Raw genomic sequence first — 15,452 nt, 5'->3', positions numbered from 1 at the left:
CAGCCGTTAGACCGCTGAATTTCAAATCATTGTCTCTGTATCAGCTTTATAGAGAATACATCTCTTTTCAAGCACTCGTCTTTTCCTAAACCACTTGTAAGGGATACATACCAAATTGAAGTCCTGCATTTATCCTTAAATAGAATGTTCTAAATACTTAAGAAAGTGGAGATATTTCAGTGACTCATCACACAGAGACCGGCACTGGAAATTCCCACCATCCAGATGATAGTTCGGCCAGCTCAACCTAGACTTATTGGGAGACCTCCCACCCTCAAACCGTTCCAGATACATACATCACATCAGCAAAAAGAAAAATACGATGCCCAAAAGCAATCCTGGTAATGTAAATAACAACAAATGCCTGCATTGAAACACTTCTTGACAGCTGGGTCAGTGTTTCGACATACCAGACAACTTAAGTTCCAAAACAGGGCCGCCATTCACCTCTGCAATATGGATCACTTTAGACAGACTATTGGGGTCAAATATGTTCAGCATCAGAGAACCCAATCCAGCCTCCAATGAAATAACAGAAAGAACCCATCTCTCCTTTAAAGTGGCACTCATCACAAGATGTAAGTTCTGATTTGAATGCACAACTACCTGCCGTATTCCTCAGTCTATGCACCACCCCTAAAGAGAAATCAAAGCCTCTTTCAGTAAAACTATTTGGTGGGACTATCTGTGTACCCGGTAAGTTCTTCCCAGCAAATGATGCCAGTTACCCAAATGAAAATTTCGCAGAGCTTCAAAAGGTCATCTGAAGACTCCAACCATACATTCAAACATACAAAGCATTCAAGAAGTCCTTCATACTGAATCAGCTGTGCACATGCCAGTTCATGATCGACGCTCACAGGGCTCCTCTAACCCCAACATACGAAGGACATACCTAGAAATCAAACGTCAACAACAAAAAAACCCTCAAAATATTCGATCACAACCTCCTATCCCATCAACCTCTTTAGTTTTAAGTTTGGATGACAAATATAAAAAACAAGAACAAATGTATACCAAAGATAGAAAATGTAAATATTAACTATGTTTAGTTATAATTCCTGTCATTAACAAATTGCTTACCATTCCTAATTCAAATTACTTTGTTTTAAGTTCTTTAATATAATTTCTATACATGATACTTTGCACCGACCCCTTGCTACTGAGCTTAGTAGTGGTGCGAGACAGTTGCACATTTCTTAGTCAAAACATCAGCATTTTTGTTGCTTGGTTTAATTCTACATTATTCAGACTTTTGTGACTTAGTACCATAAAAGCATCTCTAACAGCATCCATCTCAATATAGACGTGGAATAGTTATGCATTTTCTTTATTGTCAGTCCGTCTTACTGCATTGCAAATTCAAACACATGCATTCCACACTCTTTTTCATTTTTGAGCACTGTAATCTGTGCACTGCATAACCTCACATTTGATCAGCAAGTCTGGCAGTAAGTAATATAGTACAGTTACACCACTACCACTCCCTTATTATATAGCTGCATTAACATCATCCTCTTTGCCCAAGTAATCATTCTTATCTCCTCTTGCTCTTTGTTTAAATTCACTGGCTACAATCGTATACTTAGGATTGTTTACATTCTTTGCTTGACAATTTTTTTTTTGTCGAAGCATAATGCAAGAGATTATCATTTTTGCTTTTGCATAGTTTCCCCATCATCCTTTTCTCTTGCAGCTTTTGAGATATAGATAAATTCTTGAGGCGCCTCTAATGTTCGAGAAACTTTAATTATCATAAGTTAATTCCACATTATGTTCAATTAGAAAAAAGAACAGTCAATTAGTGAAATTTTATTAATCTAGTTATGCTTTAAACCACCCTAATTACGATTTTCTTAAAAGTTTTATGTAATTTATTTATTTAAAATATTACCAGACTGCCACAGTTCACCGAGATTACATGTATCTATTTGTGGTAATGCAGGAATAGACTGGAATCATGGAGAACATGAGCAAGTCTGTATAACGGTTAAGACGAGCAGAGCCGCATACAAACGAAAGGCAGAAGAAATCCCTGATATAGCTATTCTATGGAAAAGGCCCCCTGTCAACTAGTATCAAGCCACATCTACCAATTATGACCAACCAAAGTAAAAGTCACAATGTGTTGAGTCGCAAATAAAATTTTATATCTAATCTTTTAATCACATCATTTGATGGTGTTGTAGCTTGTGGAGTGGTACTTGAATGCTCATGGGCAAAGCTCTGTGGAATGCCAAAAGCCAATGAAGAAGTTCGGTTGAGGTATACATACACCCAAAGTGAAGGTCGATGCTGTCACAAGCCAAGACACACGGGCAAAAACTGTGGAGATATCATGGATAAGGACCAGCAGACGTTCCGGTAAACGGCATAGCCCGTGCTATGGTACTGGAAGAACTGAGGAAGTCAATGCTATAGTATTTTGTGAGACAGACATGGTCCAGTTGGAAGACTATTTCAAAGAGGCTTAAACTAGCAGAAGGAGCTGAACTACCTGTAGCGTTAGGAACATGCAGATCCAAATAACAAAGGTTGAGGTACCCTAATTTACCAGTTAGTGCAAGGCATGTAGGCAAAGGGAAGGTAACTGTACTAAAAGATACAGTTTGTACAAGCATAACTGTACATAGGCATTGGGAAACCACGGACCAAAATCACAGAAAAGAAATGGGTTTGTGCACTCACTGACAGAAGTATCAGCAGATATCCAATGCAAAGATTTATGTAAATACTCTATACTATGAGGGAGAGTTCCATGTTATGTGACCCAGATAGCTGAAGAGATTATTAAAGCTGAGGGTGCAATGGTCGAGCAAGGGATGCGCCAGAGGAAAGTATAGCAGGGATGGGTTGGTAAACCTAGAACTGAAACAACAGTAATTGTGACCAGAGCCTAAGTCCAGCAAGAGAAGCAGAGCATCAAACTACTGGCACTAGTTTCTAGTACCCCAGATGTTGGAGCAGAGCATACGAAAGATAGCAAGCAAGCAAGGTACCTGAGAAATGCAGTAAATCTTGGTACAAAAGATATAAGGCCCAAGTGATGAAGTTGCCCATAAGTCGATCATCAGGGCTAAGAAACTGTTATCTGTATAACTGCAGTTTACATTGGCCAGAAGTGGTTATGAACACCACCAGATTTTCGGATCCAGCAACATTTGCAAGAAGAATGCATGAGAGGCCATACCAGTGAGATACCACTAGAGAAGGGTAGTATACTAATTCAAGTTAAATTTATAAATAAGAGAGATGTCAACAACACTGTAAACAACGACATCATCTATAAATAAGCATTTGGCATTACTGTAACAGTCGTTATACATTTATTACAAGACCTATTTATAGCCTTATGTTAAAGACCACTTGGTAAAATGAACCCTCGACACCTACCTTAAGAACTTGCAACCTGCATCGCTGCTATCGTTTTCGGTGTCATTAAATTGGGGCTAAACCAAACTCCAAAATATCCAAAAATAGATCCTTTATTTCACAAATACCTATCATAAAAAAAAGGAAAAGGAAATGAAAAACATCAGACATGAAGTGCAATTGCTCCTAGCAAAAGGAAATCATCTCCAATGAATGCCACACACCATCCCCCACCAAGACACATTAATTCACATAATTATCTCTATTTTCCGCACTAACTGAGTTGTAAAAGTGGCAGTCAAAAAAGTCAAGAATTCCCATTATATGTGGCGACATTAAATCCATCTGAGGGAAAAGAAATCATAATTTTCAGGAATCGAATAAAATGGAGGAACATAAAAACAATGGGAATAAAATTAAATCACTCCTGTATACATGGAAAAAAAAAACTGATTAGAAACTCAAATGTCTTCCACTGAACAAAGCCTTCAAACAGTGCACCTGAAAATGTTCAGTGTTCAATAAAACGTCTCTTCACTCCAACACTAAATAGTTTTCGTGGATCTCTGTACACCTTCCATTCAGGCTCGATTCACTAATGGTTAACTCTCTGGTATGATAATAACCAACTTTTGATTCGCTATTAGAATATATTTCATTTTGCACTCCCCCTGATGGGCGTACAAACTCACGCACACAAGTGTTCTCACAGTTTTGATTGCATTCTTTTGTGACGTAACGATCAGGTGCCCTGCATGAGTCACGAAGCCACCCACTAGGTCAACCTTTGAGCACCTTCGCGCTCATCTCCTCGATTTGATCTGCTTTACTTCGTCGGCATCTTCCGATTATTCCCCCAGAACATTTGCTGACCAACCAGTTGACACTTGTGGTTTTTTCCAAAACATTCCAATCTTCTTGATAGAATCTGTTGCTTCCTATACCCACATTCCTAACCACCCTTGAAGAGCAGATAACATGGCTCCGCCACCAACAGTATGTGCCCCCTGGCACATACTAGACAGGCACTAGTTCATAGTTCCTCAATTTATTCTGCTACGTGAGTCACGGTGATTTCCGACGCTGGTTTCTTCCTTCCCCGCTGGCTGCATACAAGTTTGACAGCCCCGCCTATGCACATCATGACCATCACTATCGCCAACATGATGGCGATAGCGTGGAATGTGTAACGATCTAGGTAGAAAAATTTGTCCTCTTCATCGTCCTCTAGTAGAGGAATCGTAACAACCTCCTGTGTCGCTGGAACTTGAATATTCCATGATTCCAATGAAAGTGCTTCCTGCATACGCCTCGTAGAAGTATTGTAGATCTGCCTGTTTAGCCCCAGAAACCATTCTGAGACAACTCCACACGAGTCATTGAAGGTTTTATGATCCCTTGTAGTAGTAGTGAGTCGGTAACCTTGTCGCCCACAGTGAAGACCATACATATGGCTCAGTAGGTCTTGAAGTTGTTTCCACTGTCACCCTTTGGGAATTCTCTTAAGTCATCGTATGCCAGTGTTTCGTCATGCGCAAGTTCTAACTTACGCCCTGATAAGCCTATGTTCTTTAGAATGGAAACCCTACTTTCACACAAGTATCTGTCATGAACTAACACACACCAAGCCTCACTGAGAATTGAAATTCCTCACCGAAAATGATCATGGTCTCTATCTACTAACCCTTTAAAAGTCTAGAAAAAAGGCTTTTATCGCTAACTGGTACCCTCACAATGAACACCTTAACTGACAAGTATGCTTTCAAAACCCGATACCTATACAGCTGATCCCCAGTAAATATGATGTTTGACCACATCCATATACTATGTATTTCAAAAATAAATTCTACAACACTCCTAATAGTAGCATGTCACCCACCAAAAAAAAACACCCCAGTAAAAACCATTATCACCATTTAATCAGCTTTCCTCTAATAAAAATTCAGTCTTTCACAATATTACCAAACGTAGTTAATACCATACAAAAAGTTACCTTCACAACCAACTCCCCTCAGATCTCGTTTACTGTTAGTTGCAACCTATGCATGACCCCCTTAATTCCTCATAACAGAACGTCATCATCTAAAATGCTAGAAAGAAGAAAAGCCCTATGAGTATCCAAACTCCAAAGAAAAAATCAACAATAGTTCCATTTAGGACCCCTCTCAATGTCGTCAGCATCAAACGACCTGTTTATTCCAAAATCAACAAACGTCTACATTACCCTGTTTAACTAACCTCATAAACACCAAAAATTCACCATTAACCACAAAAATCCTCACCAACACCACAAATTCCCATTATTTCTAAAAGGAAATCCTCACTAATCCCGTAATCAGGACTAGTACAAAAAAATCCACCTCCCTTATATAGCCACCAAAAGAAAAACACGTAGCCCAAAGATGAACACACTAAACCATTCTAATACCACGAAAAAGATATAATACCAAAGAAAACCACCCTTGGAGGATATAATTTCAGGAAGCCACTAATCATAAATTGCCATCCATAGATCACCAAAACTACTCCTGTGAATATAACCTTATACTAATACTGCAAACCACCAAAAACCATAAAACCACAATGAACCAGTACCACCGATCACTACCCTATTGGTTCCTAAAACCAAAATCATTACCACCAACAAACAAGTAATGCTTCCACAACATCTATCACTCATCCCGCTAGTAACACCTTAGCACCCATTATAAAAGATATCAACCATTATTGCCCCAAAGAAAAACTCCAAGAATACCAACAAACTCCTCAGTACTTTCCCACACTGTTTCACCCAAATTATCCTATTATTACAACAATTACCCCAGCAATTTACACTGAATTGCCGCAATTGCACATAATAAGAAAGATAGTGAAAGAAACGTAATGTTATATGTATAATACTGACCAAAGAAGAAATAAAATGAAAGGAAACATAAAACTCTGCGGGTCCATGTCCACACATTTCACCATCCAAATGTGAAAAATGGAGAGAGAAAAGAAAAATTTCTCTTTTACAGTTTTCCCGTCTTCTTGATCTCAGATAGATGCGTTAATCAAGACAGACCTGCTTCCTCATCTAAGACTAAAAACTGTTTCCTTTCTTTTCTTCAATAACCCTGAAAGGGCCCTCAAATTTTGGACCTAACTTATAATTTACGTTATTTCTAATATTAATCTTCAAGAACACATTATTCCCAACATCACTTTAACATCTAATGATTTCCCATTGTTCCTCTCCGCCATTTCTCACGTCTTTGACATGAGATTACGAGTGAGAGAAGCATCTTTCTTTTGCTGTAGACAGTGATGACATAATCGTATCCTCCCCATGGGAAGGTACAAGCAACAAATCAAATGCTCCGCTCAACCAAGTAATGCTTTGAATGGAGACTTTTTGATAAAATCTCTGACCAAAGCATTAATGCTATGCCGAACTGTATCTGTTGACCGATCCCAGTTCCTATCATTGCCACCTATGGTGGTCCTAAGTTCTTCGAGCACCTTTCTGTTTGCTCGTTCACACAACCTAATAGCTTCCGGTCTGTATGGAAGGATTGTTACTTTCTGTATCCCCATAACTTCTGCCAGACACTCTAAGGTATTATTTACAAACTCCCTACCTTTATCTGTCAATAAAACCTCGGGTACCCCATAACAACGTATAAATCCATTGAAGAATGCCACAGCCACTTCTGCTGTTTTATGCCTTAGTGGGAAAATTTCCACTACCCTGGTTATTCTTACCCCGATTCTCAAATATTCCCCAAAATATTCAATTGTATTCCCTAAAAAGGTCTGTTGGGTATCGGAAATGCCCGCAATTTGCAAGAAGTCACCCTTGCAGGTTTTCAAGTGTTGCACACCGTACACCTTTTCACAAAACTCTCCACGTCTTTTCACATATTCTTCCAAATATATTTATTACGGATCTCATTGTATGTCTTTTCCACCCCTAATTGTGGGCTACTAAACTTGCAATGTGTTATATCCCTCCGAGAGAGGATGTGGGATATAAAACTTACTTGATCAGAAATGTTAACTGAAAAATGATGACTGCCACTTGGTAGCAAGTGGCTTTGAACAGTTAGGCACTGAGTGACCTCTCTCTCTCTCTCTCTCTCTCTCTCTCTTCTCTCTCTCTCTCTCTCTCTCTTCCTCATCCATCAACCGACCTCTGTGCAATTTACATATCACAATTACTTAAGGTTTATAAATTAGACTCACAAATGATAAAAAATTACAGTATTTATTAATAAGGAACAAAATTAACTAAATAAATAAAATTCCCAAAGAAAGAAATGCTTAACTGAATATGTTAAAAATCTGAAACTTAAGTTTCTAAACACAACCCAATGAAAACTCCAAACAATGCACCACTGTTATTATAATTCAAACAGGAAACCCAAAGAACCCTGGGGATTGGAAAAAACCCGTCCACCCTTTCTCTACAATAACTAGACATCAGTCATAAGATGGATATAACCAAAGTCATAGTCTCCCAACACCATTATATCTCCAGGAAACTACCAGATAAGTTCCTGTTGAAACTAACATAACCAGATCCCTCTGGAGAGAGAGAGAGAGAGAGAGAGAGAGAGAGAGAGAGAGAGAGAGAGAGAGAGAGAGAGAGAAAGAAATCCCACATAAATAAATTGTAAATAAATCAAAATAACATAAATCAAAAAGTCACATGAAAAAGGACATCTCTGAAATAAATGTTTAAGACACAAAAAGACAAAGCCATTCATGGGCTTAAAGTACGCTTACCCATTTCAGCTATACCCGTTGCTGAATAACCACTGGTTCCATGCAACGTAAAAACACCATACAAACAAACAAACATTTCAGCTATAAACACACACTAAAAAAAACTCAAGACATGGCTATTCAGGTTGGACCACTTTTAAGCGCCCAGGATCCTATCTTGTCAAAATATAGGAGAACAGCCCGCTTGTACACAAGTACGAACTTTCTCGAAAGACACTCCCTTTGATATGACTTAACTATCACATAACAAGTTTATTGCACAGGAACAGACTCGTGACGTCATAAACAGCTCATAGTCACACCCGTGAGACTAACTAAATCCAGATTCAGAAGTATACCTTACTTCTGCCCATGCACGGACGTAAACTGTGGCCTGTCTTTGCTGAGGCATCAACCTTCGACAATGCGCCACCCACAGTGATGTGTCAACATTTTAAGACCCCGTTTTGTCTTCGTGGGAGCTAACGCTGAATCTATCATTTTAAAGAATGTAGTCACTCACCACATCCATCCGAAACACTCCTGAATTGACATTTTGCCATATCAAAATATGCATATGCCAAGATAATGAATGATATTCTCAAAACTCACTTCAAATGTACTATATCTAAAACCACTGGAATTAGGACTTTCGGAATCACGGTCTGTGTTGTATCCCCTCTACTTTCACGAGTCCTTAATTTATATTTAATTTTCCTAACTAACAAACTACCATCTAATTCCAAACTGGAAAAAGGCAAATTATAACCTTTCCTGACTAATTCACCTCTAAGGAATGCTTTCGTGCCTGCTAAAATGTCATCTTCATCTCGTTTTTGCTCTATCAAACTAATATTCCACTCTATAGAACCATTAGTTACCACACAAACTTGAAATCGTTCTATATCATAGAAACTTCTAATGAGATCATCTGCTACCACATTATGTCTGCCCTCCATGTATTAGAGCTTTGCATCAATATCCCTAGTTATTAGAAACCATTTAGCTCTTTTAGGCGACAGGTCTGGCTTATTAAAAAGATACAACAATGGCTTGTGGTCAGTAAGAAATTATACCTTATTCCCCATTAACAATATCTTCAAATGAACCAAACCTAATACCACAACCATTAACCTTTCATTGCCACCCTTCAAATTTCTGCATAAGGCAGGCACCTATTCCCTCCTGACTGGCATCAGTCACTAATGTGAAAGTGAAATGTGAATAAATGTCACTAATGTAACACTGAAATCCAGAAATTTCATTAATGCATTCTCAACTTTCTGAAAAGCTTACCTGTTGCTACTTCCCACAAGAAAATTGAATATCCTCCTGCTACACATCTGTTAAAGGAGCTGACAAAATAGAGAAACCCTTCACGAACCTTCTGAAAAAAAACTGCCATCCCTAAGAATGACCTGACTTGTTTCTTTGTCTCAGGGACAAGAAAATCTGCAATTGCTTTGACTTTATAATCATTTCCCCCAACTCCCTCTTTAGATTTAATTTGACCTAAATATGTAATCTGCTTCTTTAAGAAGTCACACTTGGCTAACTTAATTTTCAAGCCAGCTAACCTAAGGCTCCTAAGAACTTTCCCGATCACTTTCACGTGGAACTCAAACTGTTGCAATCAGTATATCATCCATGTACACAAAGACATACTTCCCTAATAACCCGTGTAAAACTGTGTTCACTAACCTCTTAAAAGGTATCCGCATGAACTTGAAATGCTCCTTGGGCAATGAGAATGTAGTCAATTCCCAACTAGCCTCATTAAGAGGAACCTGCAAAAATCCCTGGATGAGGTCTATTGAAGAGTAAATCTTACGTCCCCCAATTTCGACAAAGAGGTCTGGTATGCAAGCGAATTGATAACGGTCAGGAATAGTCTTCTCATTTAATTTACGGAAATCTACACAGACCCAGATGGAACTATGTTTCTTACGCACTGCTAAGAAGGGGAAGTTATATGGGGAGGAGCTGGGCCTCATGATCTCTTCTCCTCCCATTTGCTAATCTCTTTCTCTACATGTTCCCTAATTTTGAATGGGATTCTGTAGGAGGGCACAAAAAATAGGTTTGGTCCCCTCTTCCAGATTTACCTCGTGCGCTAACACCTTAGTCAGCCCTAAATTCAGAAACTCTTTTAAAACCTCCATATGCTCTTTGTAGTCTGCATTGGCTTAGTGATCCCTAACAATTTTCCTCCTTCTACTCCGATCTCTTTCACCATAGTCATCGTACCTTGATTTAAATAATATTCTCTAATAAAAAACTTTTATATACATTATTCTCATTGTCATTATACACATCACACTCCTGTGACTGGTTATTCACCCCTTGTTCCACATCCACATGAATATCACTCATATTTATATAAGTATCCCCCATGTTAGTATCAGTATCAGCATTGTTATAATATCACCATAATTATCAGTATCATCATTATTAACAATACTACCATTATTCTCAATACCACCATTATTATTAGTATCATCGAAGTAAACCTCAGTATTACCCTTCGTATCCTTATTTTCCTCAGTTCCATGTATACTCACATATGGAATAAAAAACACCCTGTATCCAAGCCGTTATGCCACTAACACCTGCATGGACTGATATCCTGTTCCTCCTACATACAGGATGGCCCAACAAAAGTCTGTTGATCAAAGCAACCCCTTTTATCACCAAAAATGGTTCTACTAACGCCCGATCACTCAAAGCAAAGCGCATCTTTATTAAACCTAAGGTATTTAATCTATGGGCTTGCACATCACACACTGTCTTTGCTGAAGGTTTCAGTGGGTACTGAGAAAACATGGACTGATATAGACCATAGCCCATTAAATTAACGAAGCTCCCATATCATAAAAATTGGGATCTCCACATCACCCACTGTTCCATATACTATCAGCCTCGGCTCTGGGGCATCCCCCCGCCGAGACTACAATGGCACTTACAAGTCATCTGTACCCTGTTCCAAACATTTTGCTGATCTCTTGGTCCCTTTGAGTGGCCTGCTAGAGGGGCTTTTGTGTTTGAACTTCCGAGCTCTGAGGTGTGGGTCTTGCATCCCCTTGTTTCTGAGATGGACAAAACCGCCAAAAGTGATCTGAACTTTTGCATGCTCCACAGTATTTTACTTTGCATTGTTTCTTGGTGTGCCCTTAAGTATTGCAATTGAAACATAGATTCCCTATATTATTCCACTTTGGCACACAATGGGGTGAAGGGAAACTTACCTCCCCTTATGTTAAGTTTATTGGAAAGGTCCCATTAAAAAGTGTGCCATCAACTGTGGGACATTTAGACATGTGCTTCAGGACCTAAGAATAAATCAATTCCTCATCTGACATAAGTTCGATCTTCTCATCAAAGCTGTCTACACTGACGTCTGGGACGTCATGTAGAAGCTAGAAAAATTTAACAATCTATGCAAGTTATTAAGGGAGATATTTTTACCATTTACCTATGTGGATTTGTTCAATTTTTTGTATCAGTTCTCCCACTGTATCAAAAAGCTGAGAGTTATGCTTAACCATGGTCTTCTGACCTTTCCTAATCTTGTAGAAACCTCTCAGTTCTCTGACCTTGTGTAAAATTCTTTGGAGGGACATGGTGATAATCTTAGTTAAATGTAACTTTGCATATCCCTTAAATCCATCATTTTTAATACCTCATTTTCACTGTTCTTTATTGTTACCTGCACGGCACTTAGTCACAAACATAACAATATATACATATATATTTATACAGTGGTACCTCGAGATACGAAATTAATCCATTCCGAGGTGGCCTTCGTATCATGAGCTTTTCGTATCTTGGACCGCATTTTACATGTAAAATGGCTAATCTGTTTAAAGCCCTCTGAAAACACCCCAGTAAATTTCATAATAAAGATAAATTAAGTTATAAACAATGAAATACTACAACAATTTGGACCATTCAATACCTAACTTAATACATACTGCTAATTACCTGTAAATAAAGTGTATTAGTGTACATGGTATACTGCATGTATGTGGTAAAATGTAGAAGCTTACCTTTCGAGTGAGGTTATCGCCGAAAGTGGTGACAGAGGAGGACAAACGGCAAATACGTACGTACACTTAACTTTACAAAAAACTAAAATTAAAATTTTTTTTGTCTTTTTTTTATTTTTACATTTTTTTTTTACTTTTTTATACTTTACGTACATTTTTTTTTTATTTACAAAATTTCAACTTCATCACCACTTTCAACTTTCTGTTTTTTAGTATCACTTGGTTTTTCCTTTTTGCTTACTCCTACTAGTTCTAAAGGCCTCTTTAAAAAATAACTATCCAAGGAAGATTGCTTCTGCCTACTTTTCACAATGTTCCTGAAACGACTCAGGCAAGCATCATCGAACTGCGCAAGCATACGACCTGTGTAAGCCTTTTCGGGGTGTCTTTTTTCTACAAATGATTGCACTTTATGAAAAGCAGCTAGAACATCCTTAATTTCTGCCGTTGTCATAGGGTCGTCCTCCTCCTCCTCGCCGCTGCTAGAGAACTCCTCTTGAACGACGTTATGTTGCATGGCCTCCAACTCCTTCAGGTCATCCGTCGTAAGCTCCTTTTGGTGCTCCTTGAGAAGGTCGTTGGTGTCGTCCTCGTTGACGGCCAGCCCCATGGACTTGCCGAGTGCAACGATCTCGTCAAGATCTGGTTGCAAAACAGTTTCAAGATCGTCAACTGTTTCTGAATCTGCAGCACCAGCTTCGCCCACGTCGAATCGGGTGGGTACGGCATCAGGCCAGAGTTTCCTCCACGAGGATTTCAAGATTCGCCTCGAAACCTCCTGCCAAGCTTGGTGAATGAGTCGGATGCATATCACAACATCGAAATGCTCCTTCCAAAATTCACGCAAGGTGAGGTTTGTGGTATCGGTGATGTCGAAACATCTCTTGAAAAGATGTTTCATATACAGCTTCTTAAAGTTCGATATCACTTGCTGGTCCATGGGCTGGAGGAGAGGGGTGGTGTTAGGCGGTAGATAAAGAACCTTGATGAAGGAATACTCCGCTAGGATATCTTCCTCGAGGCCAGGAGGGTGAGCAGGGGCATTGTCCAACACCAGCAGGCATTTCAGAGGGAGGCGCTTCTCTTCCAATAATTTCTTCACTGTCGGGCCGAAACAGATTTACCCACTCCGTGAACAAAAGCTTCGTTACCCAGGCTTTCGCATTAGCCCTCCACATCACTGGAAGCTTCTCCTTAAGCACTTTGTGGGCCTTGAAGGCTCGAGGAGTCTCGGAATGATAGACCAGTAGGGGCTTCACCTTGCAATCCCCACTGGTGTTCGAACAAAGTGCAAGCATAAGCCTGTCTTTCATAGGCTTATGCCCGGGTAGCTTCTTCTCTTCCTCCGTGATGTACGTCTTTCAAGGTATTTTTTTCCAAAAAAGGCCAGTCTCATCACAGTTGAAGACTTGCTGAGAACTGTAGCCTTCCTTGGTCATCATCTCGTCGAACATCTTTTTAAAGGCTTCGGCCGCTTTCGTGTCCGAGCTGGTAGCCTCCCCATGCCGCACCACCGAATGGATGCCAGTCCGTTTATGGAATTTCTCGAACAACCCATGCAAAGCCTTGAAGTCTGGGGTTGGTGTCGATGTCCCTTATCCTCCGTCGTCTTCAGCCTGGGCAATCAAATCGCCGAAAATAGCGCTGGCCTTGTGGGAAATTGCCGTCTCCGTTATCGTATCGCCAGCGATTTCTTTGTCTTTTATCCAGAGGAGAAGAAGCCTTTCCATCTCATCGTGCACGTGGGTCCTCTTGCTGGACAAAATAGTGACGCCCTTGGAAGGTGTAGCTGCTTTGATGGCATCCTTCTGCTTAAGGATGGTACCTATTGTCGACAGATTTCAGTCGTATTCCTTGGCGATCACACTTGAGCAATTTTTGTATGTAGAGCCGTAAAATTTTTTGTATTAGCTTTCGTATCTTGAGTTTTTCGTAAGTTGAGCCTTTCGTATCTCCAGGTACTACTGTATACATATATATATATATTATATAATATAATATATATATATATATATCGATATATATATATATACGATATATATATATATATATATATATATATATATATATATATATATCTATATATATATTATTATATATATTTATATATATATATATTAATATATATATATATATATATATGTATATATATATATATATATATATATATATATATGTAAGGCATAGGGTTATAATTAATGATATATTGCCAATTTGTTCGCTGTGACCTATTGGAATGTGGAGAAGCAACGACCCGAGAAAAGCTGATCAATGGTTTCTGTGGGGTGGCGTGACATAAAACTGCATAGAAAGATGAGTCAATGTACTCAGTTCATGAACTCTTTTCCAAAGTGCCTCTGGGAAACTGGTTGCAGCCAGTAATATGAGGCGCTAACGAAATGTGCATTCGTATGTGCGTGTGCACCTCTTCTGTTAATAATGTACCCTACCCAAGTCTATGGGGGATTTGCATAGAGGCGGGTTTGAGAGAAAGGCAGGATGCCGTGGTGCTCTCCGAAAGTCTCTTCATAATATAGTGCTTGAAATGTTCCGGCTGCTTGGGTGAGTCTTATAATATTTTAGCCAAAGAGTGGCTTGTTGCCTATTTAACATTTTATGGGAATATTCAGTCTTTGACTTTGTTGTTAAACTCATGTGTGTACTTACGAGTGGTTTCTTATGTCTTTGAAACAGACGGTTCTGGCAAGGAACTATGGTGGGACCGAGGAAGTCCCGATGGGGAAATAGACAGTTGGTGTGACCATTACGATTTAGACATTTTACTGTTGGGGTTTTTAAGTTAGTCAGTAAGACTTGGATCATTATCTTTTGTTACTTAATAAATGTAATTTTTATAATGCAATTCTCTCATTTTGATTACCTGTTAGAGTGGAGAAAAAGAAGTAGAGAGAGAGAGAGAGAGAGAGAGAGAGAGAGAGAGAGAGAGAGAGCGGTCGCTTGGCAAGAGAAAGAGAAAGAAAAGTCGCGAGCCGCTAGTTGCTTGGAGAGAGAGAGATTTGTTTGTTGTTTGCCTGACGCTCGAGTTACACGTTTACCAAATGAATAATGAGGATCATATCCTCTTTAAATATATATATAATATATATATATATATATATATATATATATATATATATATATATATATATATATATATTTTGTCACCCATCTGCCAGATTGGCTCTGTATTTTTGTATACAGTTAGTATTATTTGATCTGGTAGTACTGTACAGTGCATTTTGCTGTACCTCTTTTTGAGATCCTTGAATGAACCTATTAGTTACCCTG

The sequence above is a fragment of the Macrobrachium nipponense genome, chromosome 15, assembly GCF_015104395.2.
Source record: "Macrobrachium nipponense isolate FS-2020 chromosome 15, ASM1510439v2, whole genome shotgun sequence".
In the NCBI taxonomy this organism is placed as follows: domain Eukaryota; kingdom Metazoa; phylum Arthropoda; class Malacostraca; order Decapoda; family Palaemonidae; genus Macrobrachium; species Macrobrachium nipponense.
This window is presented reverse-complemented; position numbering follows the sequence as displayed.